Here is a 10995-nt window from a genome sequence, read left to right on the forward strand (position 1 = left end):
ATTCCCTCCATCTTTCCATTCTCCTGTTTCTCCACCTGTTATGTGCAGCTTTCACTCATTATGTTGCTGCTGTTTGGCTGTAAGTTCTTCAAGAGACAGACTGTGTTGGTCTGTGTTTTGTGAGCTGATGAACAAAACAGCAGCTAGGATGAAAGACACAAGAATCTGATCATTAGTTTCTTCAGTTCAAAATATTTGTAAGTATTAGTGCAAAATGTCCACAATAATTTTACAGCCATAAGTGTCATTGTTGACTTGCAAAATGACTGAAGTAATTTTAAATATTTCCTTGCAATCAGGCTTTTTATTTTGCTGTGCGAAAAAAAAAAAATTGTGCCTGGGTCAATTTCCCACCTAGGGACTGTTTTTCTGGTACGGCTTGCTCAGAGTAGTAGACTTCAGTGGTAGCCATATCCTGAACCTTCTGTAGTCTGCCAACACCTTGTCTTGAAAATAAAAATCTAAAACTAATGCATTTCCATAAAGTAACAATGACGACAAGAGAGCAGAGCATTCACAAGGCTTTCTGTACTCAGAGCAAGTACATGGCAGGGGCCTGGCCTTGACAAGGAGAAATACGATGAATTGTGCTAGGCACTATCCTTTGTACTAGGAAAAGACAATGGGGTGCTAGTGATGAAAGGACACGGGAAGGAGACAGAGATGGAACTGGCATTTCCATCATTTTTACATAGAAGAAGTCTGTGTCAATGAGGCAACTTCTTATACTTGCCAAGGATATTGAATTTCTCAGCACAGTGCAGAATTTCAGCTTCCAGCAGCATGCACAAACAGAAATTGAGTACTGAACCGCTTTCAACAGTCCTCTGACTTGCAACTTACTTTGATTTGCTCCTTGCTGTGTACCATTTTCAAATGGCACATTGAATCTTGTGCTTCTTACTTAACCCTAATCCAGAAGTCTCTCTCTGAATGAGACAAAATTCAGTACTGTTTGGGGCCAGCCTGACCTTACTCATCTCGCTGCTGAGACTTTTAAATGAAAAGGAGCTTTAATGTTTACATTTTCAAAAGTTCTCAGAATAAAATATTTTACATAGGTCGTAAGTGGCCAGGAGGATTTGAAAAAAATCTCAAAGGAACTTTCAAAATATGCTGTTTTTCCCCACTAGGAACATGTATAATTATGTGCAAGTATGATACTTGGACATGCTGACCTCTCATTACGGTAACATATACAAAGTTAGTATTGTCTACACATCATTTACGTGTCTTTATACATTCCTTGTGAAACAGTATGTCGAGGTAAATGGGTTTATGTGCTCTTGCTGCTGCACATTAAGTGGCTCTGCATATGACATAAAAGTAGCGGACGTTTCCATGCAAAATAATCACTTATATAACTAACTGCACACCATATTTTCATGATTAATGAATTACCAAGCCACCATTCATATTTAATCCCACTGGACTCTGCTTCTTATGCAAAACTAAATCGGAAACTGGTCATTTCAATTCCAAGAAGCTATTAATTTCCATTGAAAGAGAGAAAGCACTGGAAAAGATCTAAAAATGCAGATATATACAGGATGTGATCCATAACCCAATGAAATCCATGCAGATTTTCCCACTGACTCTAAATGGCTTTATACAAGGACAAAATTCTTTATATTTTTAGAAATTATATGTATGTTGATATGCATATATACACAGTGATTAATGAGCATAAGCCTCATGATTCATTTTAGCTATGGCTATTTGGTTCTCCTTACAAAAAACAAACCAGATCCATATCTGGCAGAAGTCGGAAAAGCTACACTGAACTCAGCTGGGAACTTGACCCAGAATTTAAGTGATTATGATTTTCTTTGAATACATTTGTTGTTTATTAGTGGTCTTCAAATGTTTTTCATCAATAATTTTATATATGTGGGTTTTCTGAGACTTTCTAATTTTAACTACCAGGCTTCTGTCTTCACAGTCTGAACAGCCTCTGGAGGTAATATCCCAAGAGCTGCTCAAGACCTGTGGAAATCAAATATACTATTTATAATAGCAATTCACATATACGTCAAAAAAGCAAGAAATACCAAGATAAGTAATTCTCAGCCAGAAAGTACGCCTGAAGAAAAAAAGAAAAAAAGCTTTCAGCGTAATGTGAAGCACCCCAAACTTGAGTTTTGATGAGCAGAGAGTACAGAAGAGATCCCAATGTAAGAACCTTCAAACAAAAATGTCCTATGAGAGAAACACAAATACTCTACAGTGACAGCAGTAGTGGTTTACTGAGTTTTTCTCAGTCCACCATTAAAAGATAAGTCAAAGGCAGGGACCTTTGTGTCACCTTTCTTCTGAAAGGCCAAATACATGTGTGGCTTTGAGGTGTGGCTGGACTTCCTCTACCAAGAGCTTCGTTACCATCTGACACTTAGTGATAATTAGCAGCACAGTCATGCTCAAAAGAGCTAGAACGAAATTCTAACCCTGGTCTATTATTGCTCACTACAGTCCTGCCTCTCTATGGAGGACCATTACATAAATAATATGCATTTTGAAACAAATCCCTAGACTTTTATTATAATCTTTACATGATTCTGTGATATAGAGAGAATCTTTCACACTCTTTCACTAAAACACATACTGAGAAAGATCATAACTAAAGTGTGGATAAGACTTTAACCAAATTTTTCGGTTTCAGTATCTCTTGAGTCAATACAAAAAACAGACTCACCCTTCATCTGGAGCCTCACCACATAAATATTGAATGTTTTAAAGCCAATATGTACAGTATTTAATAAGAGAAAAAGGATATTGATGATACTGATCCTGCACAAGGATGAACACCTGTATTTATATAGGGTCCTGCTAATGTCAGTCTTCATGGTGACAAAGAGATACAGAACAGATGGCAGGGTAAAAGCTGGTGGTTTATAAAGTGATCCTGGGAAACCAAAATCTTGGGAAGACCCTTTTTCAAGTAACTACTTGACCCAGGTACACAGACCCAGGTATCCCCAAACTTATGCCTGACACATAAACCAGACAGAAAAAAACAAAACAGTCCCTGATTTGGGCTTTGGCAGAATTTGCCAAGCAGCACTGGACTCTATATGTGTGAAACTGTCAGCAAGTATGGCTGGCCACAGATGAAGGTGCCTGAGCTTTTTGCAAAATATTTAGAGGCTCCAGATGGCAGGTTTTGATAATATTACAGAATAATTTATTGTTTACTTTTGTTCATCTACATTTCATTTAGCATTTGTTTGCTTCAAAAATGAAAAAGAAAATGAAACATTAAGTGCACACTCTACCTTAAACTGTCCTTGGCTTACAGTCTTTATGATAAACCACTATTTACACAGCAAATATATTATGTAAATAGTGATTTACATGAGCCTTCACTGTTTTTCAAAGACAGTGTTATATAGAAATATGTATTTCATGCATTGACAGAGTTGTCCAAAATAATTTTAAGGATAAGAAATGTATTTTAATGAATTTTTTATAAACTGCAAAATGGTGAGCCATTTGTAAATTCAGATTACATTAATACATCCCAAGTCTCCACCTTATGACAGGTGAAGCCAGAGCCCAATCCATTCCTTTCTTACCTATTTTATATTCCTACAGTTCCAGCTGTAGCTTTCCAAGGAGCAGTGTGCTGATGACAAGGCAATGCTCAATAACAGGTTCCTCAGAATTAGATGGCCCAGGGAGTGCATAATATATGCTTTGCCACGTCTTCCTGGCCTGTAAGATCCCTGGAGCCATCAGAGCATCTCTTACTCAAGACAGTAGCTCCCTTCCTTTGAGGACGCCCTGAAGCGTCCAGCACAGACTGTGTGGAGCTGGCCTGGCACCACCATCTGCCCAAGCAGTTCCCAAGGAGCGGGGAGCACAGGAGCCTGCAACTGCTGACGTGGGGCAATGGGTTCCTAGTTCAAACCCATTCGAAACCTAGTTCAAACGTGTTAGGGCTACAAGTGCACAAAAGGCTGACATATAAGTGCCATGAGGAAATGATGGCACTACAATACTATAGAACTCAGGAACAAAAAACTTCCTTCAAAATGGAAGTGAAATCATGCAACAAATGATATTCATCTATCTAGCCTCATCCCTTCCAAGATAATGTTTAACTGTGTTTTTTCTTGTATTTTGTAGGCAAATATCTGCCTAATTATGAGACTTAGCAGAGTCTCAGGAATGACCATTCGCATGCCAGGGGAAAGCAGCTTCTATCTTCCCTCTGCCACGATCTCGTAATGCCTTCACTTTGGTGTGGTATGAGGCCAGGTAAGCTTACAGTTACAGCCAAAGCGACCTCTTACAATAGGAAATCTACAGCTCTTGCCTTAAGCTCTGTTTGCATTGCGTGGATTTCGTGGAGGTGGGCTATAGCTCACTGGATCTGATTGCTTTCTCTGAGAGTCTGATCCAATGTTTATCAGTATTTGTCCTTCTCTTGATTTCCAGAGGTTTTCAGTAGGATCTAGAATGACTTTCATTGCTATATGCCAGATTGAGTTTTTATTATTATTTTTTTTACTATTCAGATAGTGTGTATTTGCATGTAATTCCAAGCAAATGCAACACTCATTTTAATAGTCAAGGAAGTAGTATAACTGCTATGTTAGTGCTGGTAACAGTTTTGGTGGTTGGTTACTGAAACTTTCAAGGATCCATCTTGTGAAATGTTTTACCAGGAAACTCCAGGAGCCTGATTTAGGAGCATTTACTGTCTTTTTGGAGGATTTTAAGCTCTCTTTGAGTATTTTGGACACTTTTCTTTCTCTGTCTTGGAGAACCCAGACTGCTTCTAGCTTACAGGCCATTTATGCAAGCTTTGGTTGATCATTGGCTCCACAGTGGAGAGAGAGCTGTGTGGGTGTCACTGGTCCCAGTTCCCACAGTCCTCACTTCCCAAGCACAGATTTTTTTGGAAAAGAAACTTGAGCTGACAGCTGAAAGGAAACCGCAGAGTACGCCCACAGGTACTGCAGTCTGGGTGAGCGGGGCACCAGGACGGAGAGGCATACCCTGTAGCAGACTTGCTCTACAGTCCAGGCTCATCCATCAGACCTTATTGTACTTGGAGAAATAGCTGACTGTGTGCCTAAAAACTTGGGGTGCAGTTTAGGTATGTGTTAGATGTGGTGGGATCCGGACTAAATGGTATGTGGGGTCAAATTTTCCATGAACTGAGTGGGAGCAAAATGCTTCCCTCTTCTCTCCATACACCTCCTTAACTAAAGTTAATGCTCTTTGAGAAGAGTATGAATCAAGAGAGACACAAGCTCTGTTCTAGAATGATTATTCACAATAAAAACATACTGTTAATTTGTAAATAAGAAGTGCAAGGTTTTTCAGAAAGATTTAGATAAAATTTTAAACTGGAGATTTTTCTGGTTTGTACTCACAGCACAATCCTATCCTGTCCAGTCTGTGTGCTTAAGGGTCTACCAAAACATACCTCTTGCTTGAAAAGAATTCATTCTAGCAAAGCTATGGAGTATGGAGATGTATAACAGGTAGCCTCAACCTTTTGTAAATAATGGAAAAACTTGTGTTATCTCATTCCAAATTCTTTTATTACAGTTATAGGTCAACCCATGCAACTTCAAAGCAATAAAATTACATGATGAGAGTCTCAAACTGTAATATGGAAAAACAATAACTAGAGCAAACAGTATTATAAGGTGAACAGGTTCTTCTTTCAACTCTGCTGAACTCAAAACTAGCTCAGCAAAAATGATGTAAGTGCAGCTATAATAAAGACCTCAGTCACCTCCTGCTGCTACAGAGCAATGTGAGTTCTTGGTATTGATAGAAATGGGTGATCAGTCATCATCATGACTAGAAGTTTACAGAATCAAGCATTTAACTCTATTTACTTTTTCTGTGCAAAATCCCAACAAGTGTATTTCAGCTGCAATGCCATGCTTGGCTTTCAAGGAAGGTCAATGGCTGGTAAACTTGCATATCAAAGGGAGAATAATTCTTCTATATGCTATTTATCTCCCAAACAATATAAGCCCTTTTAATATAGATTGATATATTCTTATTTTTTGTTTTTGTTTTTTGCTTTTTTTTTTTGCTTTTCATATTTCCCTTCTTTCCCACAGATTAAAAAAATGTGTGATTTTATCAAGAAAATAGAACATTACTTTGGGAAGACAGGCTGGGTAACAGATTTTCCATCTCTCTGATCTAGAAAAAAAATGTTGAGTGTTCTTTAAAAGTGTAAATAATTCACTCTGTAGATGAGTTCAAGATCAGAAAAAAGAAATTTAGTAAGGAATCTCTTTATTAATTCTCCAAGGCGTATCACTTTTGAAGACAACTGACAGCTACTCTTAAATATCTCCTGGAAATGATTTCAGCATCTGATAAGAATAGTGGCTTCTTGGAAGCTTGTAAGCGATACATTAAAAAGCATTTTTTTTGTTTTATTTGAAAATTCGATCCATTCTACCTACCTACTAAAGAGTTCAAGATTAGAAGCCTTCCTTCCAACAATTAATAACATAAACACTTATCAAAACTGTCCAAGGTTTGCAGTAAAAATATGATGATGAGGTTTGATATAAGAGCTGGACCCTTTTCTGAGCAAAGATCAGGGCCTAGCCTCTTGTGATTGTGGAAAGAAGTGACATTTACAACACCTAGAGAATGGAAAATGTTAGCAAGTTAAAGCAAACAGAAGCTAAACATTAGGCTTTCACAACACAACAGTGCAGCGTTTCCAACTTGTTATCAGTTTACAACTTTAGCCTCAGAACCCTCTTCCCAAACTCACAAAGAGATCTTTGTTACTTCTTTAATGAGGTATACCCGGACTGCACGATTATTCTCACAGTCCCTCTTGCGATATCAGTGTTGTAGGAGCCAGCAGAAATTCAAGGGCTGCACAGTCCAACCAGCTGCATCATTTCTCATCAGTGAGTGAGAGTATTTAATATCTGCTATGAAAAGATTTTTGTGTGGTTTGCTTTCTCCCCATACCTCATTTATGGACTAGAAGGGAACAAGAATAAGTGAGGCTACCAGTTTGATGAGGAGGAAGCAATGGTACCAAATGGAAGCTATGTAATTCAGGATAAGTTCAGCCTATATTTAAACAGGTATAACTTAAGCAAAGCAATGAAATGTAAAAGTACATGTTGTGGGCATACCATTTGATCAGGTTTTGCACTCAACTAGACAGGAAAAACATGTGATGAATACATAATATGACCACAGTCCTGTCATGGCAGTGACTTTGCATGAACTCACTTACCCATAATTTTTTCTCTCTCTGTCTCATCTAATCTCAACACAAGGTAGACTTAAGGTCCATGTTTCTAGTCCCTTGTCTCTTTGCGAGAGAAACATAAGGATACTCCAGGACAGCCTGCTGTCTCCCACAGTTCCACAAGCAGGATTTTTGGACAGGCTTTCCTTGACATCCACCGTTAGGTGCAACAGGGCTCTTCATCTGGAGCATGGAAGTCCCACATATTCACATGCCTGTGTTGGCTCCCTGATGCCAGCTTGTCTGCAATGAACCTATCCCAGATTCACTGTGAATGAGAATAATAACCAGAGGCCACAACAATTTTTCAGTAATGTCTTGCTGGCTGCATCAGGTGCTCATTTTCAGGATGACTATTTTGATATGACTGTCCCTCTTCTTCTCATCGCATCCCTACTCTCCTCGCAACCTGGAAGAAGGTAAGAAAAAACTTGGCTCTTTACCATGAAAAGAGCATGGAAAACGTAACAGGCACATAAAAGCTATTCCCTCAAAACCGCCTGAAAAACAAAATGCAAACCCGCAGCCAGAATGTGCAGATGAAAATCTCCCACAAAACTACAAAGAATTGTAAAAAACAACCGAGAAATGGCAAAATGTATGAACTTAACACCAGCAACACTATGCAGTCTGATAGAGCCCATGGTAGACCTGAGGGAGGCCTGAGAAGAGATTAATGTTCTTCCTCCACCAGCATGTGGGTGACTTCCTCCAACCATATATGAGGAGACTAGCTACTCCCATTCTGGCATAGCTTGAGTTCCAGTAACTATTCTAAAAATCATTCTGCAGACTGAAGGACAGACAGAACAGGAATTAAATAATTGTGCTGCCACTGAGACTAGCACAGCTCCATTCATGTCCTGCAGTTGTCCTATGGAGCTGATGCTCCTCTAGCCTAATGCTTCCCTTATGGGTGCCACACAAATTTTAGAGTAGTCTTATTCTGCTCTTCCATTCAAATTTGTACCATTCTGTTTATTTTAGGAGTACAAGTCTTTTGGGCTGACTCTTCCCCTCTTCTCTGTAATATAACCCAGGGTACAGACAAGTGGAAAAATTAGGAATGTTTTGTATGCGCACTGATAAGATTTTGGCACACTTAGAGCCTTTACCTTTGGGAAAAGCTTGTTAACTTCAGCCAACCTTTCCAGCCACTTTTCTAGACTCTTGTAGCAATCTTTTTCACTGTATAATGTATTTTCCATTGAGAAGACAAGTTTATAGAGTTGGATTAATCATTGTAATTAGTGTTTCAAGTAACCCAAAGAGGCATTATTAAAAATTACAGACCGCATTTGTTCCCTGGATGCCAGGACGTGGCTAACTCAGAGCAACTATGTACCTGTGTATGTCTGGCTTATAATGACATTTTGATGTAGAAACAGTAGCACAAAAAACTTTTCTAGTTTCTTATACAGGACTCTCATTCTTCCCTTTTGCTACCCATAAATCTTCAAGGTCATCTGCTCCTAAAGCTAATGTACAAAGCAGATACGATTCAAGAAAGTGGGACGAGGCTTTGATTTCACAGGATGGCATAGTGGGCAGGCTGGATTCTGTGGGTGACAAAGTTGGCGGAAGCTTTCTTAATGCTAATAACTTCTTGGAGGGGAGATCACCAGTAAGGGTGATTCATGATCTCCTCTCTCCACGTATTTAAAAGCCCATATGGCACAAGCACATAGCAACAGCATGCTCCTACAGGCTGGCAATCAAAAGGTACCCAGCCTCGGTATGTGGAAGGTGTGACCCAGGAGATCCCACCGGAGGGGATCCCCAGGGTAGCAGGAAATCTGAGTTCAAACGGGCTGATTGCACTTACCCTGAGTGCAGCAGGTAGGAAAGAGCCGCTTCAATCTGACAGGGGTCTGCAGACAGTCTTGGATGTTTTATGTAGGTCTTTAAACCTCAAGAAAGGGCTTTTCTTGTTAGCTAATATGATTGTAATGTACCTAGGCCCATAGCTCCTGGGAAGTTGTTCGTCTTTCCCCTTTTAAATGGCCACAAAGTATGCATATTATGTCTGCGTGGACAATGAAAAGCATCCTTTTGGGAGGCAGATGACGTATTCAGACTGGTCTGCTTGTTGCTGCTTACTCAGAAGAGGCAGCCCATACTGCCGTACCACCTATTAATATGGCCATCTGCATCCTGTGCTGGGGAGGAGTAGGCTTGGCTACTGGTGGCAGGGGCTGGAAGGACCAACTAATGTTCACTTCCTTCCATCCTGGTAAGTGGGGTTTCTGCTGAGAGGCTGTCTTATGTCACACTCAAAAAAAAACCCCTAAAGTCTCTGAAGCTTAATTTTAAAAAAGTTTATTTAAAGAAGAAAGGGGTCCAAACATGTTTATACAATAAGGAAATATCTTATGGCTGCTTCAAGATGAGCTACATTTTCTGCATGAATTCCAACAAGCTAAAAAACTAATTTATTTTGGAGTTTGAAACTTCTCAGAGAGGAAAAGAGTTGGGTTTCTGAGTCCTGATGTTATGATAAAAAAATCCTTGAAGGTCTCTTGAGGTACAGAAAGTTTATTAATAATGTAAGATAAATGAATACCCAGTGTAATTTTCTGTGCTTTGAACCAAAGTTGTTAACAAATGTTAAAACCAAGTTAAACTATAGCACTTTGCTGCTCCATTTTTCAAATGAAAAATTTCTTTCACCTAAGAGCAAGTAAGTCTGGCAAAAAAATAGTGTTTATTTTGTCAGATTGGCAGATACACTAAAATTTAGAGATTTATATGAGGCTTCTAAGTCTAAATCTAGGCATCTATGAACACACAGCATGACTTTCCAAAGCCCTAAGTACACACAAATCCCATTAAAGCAATGGAAGCTGCAGATATTCACTATCACTTCATGAAGGCTTTATCCTGCAGGCAGAAAAGATCATCATCATCAGGTTTAGTGGTCTTTTGTGGTGTGAACTGTAGCTGGAAGCTGTGAGAGTGTGAACTTTTTCCTAACCCGCATAAGTGGAATAAACCAATTTTTGATCTGGGTCATAACTAATTTATGATCTAAACTGCAAGGGCCATCAAAACATACACATAACTGAGTCCAAAGTGTCTTCAACTTTAGATGTCTGATGTCCCATTTAACCTCACTGAGATCAAAGTATTAGTATGGAGAGTTGTAAAAATTCCCTGCCTCTACAATGTAATTCAGACTACACAATCATCAAGATGTTATATCAAATTAGGGTCAACTCTTCCCAGCATTGAAAGAGAGGGAACGAAATGAAATAAACAGTCTAAGATAAAACTAGTCAGATCAGACATAGTTAACTTGAATTACTGCACAAGATCTATTTTAAACTTAAGATTAACAAGTTCATATTGCTGCGGGCATTACACTATCAGACTGGTTAACAGCAGTTGCTCTCCCGGACATACTCTTCAGATTAACCAGGCATGAAGTAACAGAACCTAAATATAGGTTTCTATTTTTGTTAGCAGGTGTTGTCCTTACCAGGTAAAATTTCTCCTTCCTTCGCTTTGTAGCATTCCAGTTTTTCATAAAGTCAATTGTTTTAAAAAAGACACAGAGTGGTTAAGAAGTGGTCACTGGTTAAGTATTTTACACTGGCAAATAGTATTTGGAGCTGTGATAGGGAATTTAACACAACTGTTTTCGTAATTTTCCTTGACAATGCTGAAATCTTTCTAATGCCTTTAAGTACGTGGCATTTATAAGAATGTGCGTTAAATCATCGCTCATGCAGTTCTGTCAG

Source organism: Apteryx mantelli, chromosome 2, assembly GCF_036417845.1.
Source record: "Apteryx mantelli isolate bAptMan1 chromosome 2, bAptMan1.hap1, whole genome shotgun sequence".
In the NCBI taxonomy this organism is placed as follows: Eukaryota; Metazoa; Chordata; class Aves; order Apterygiformes; family Apterygidae; genus Apteryx; species Apteryx mantelli.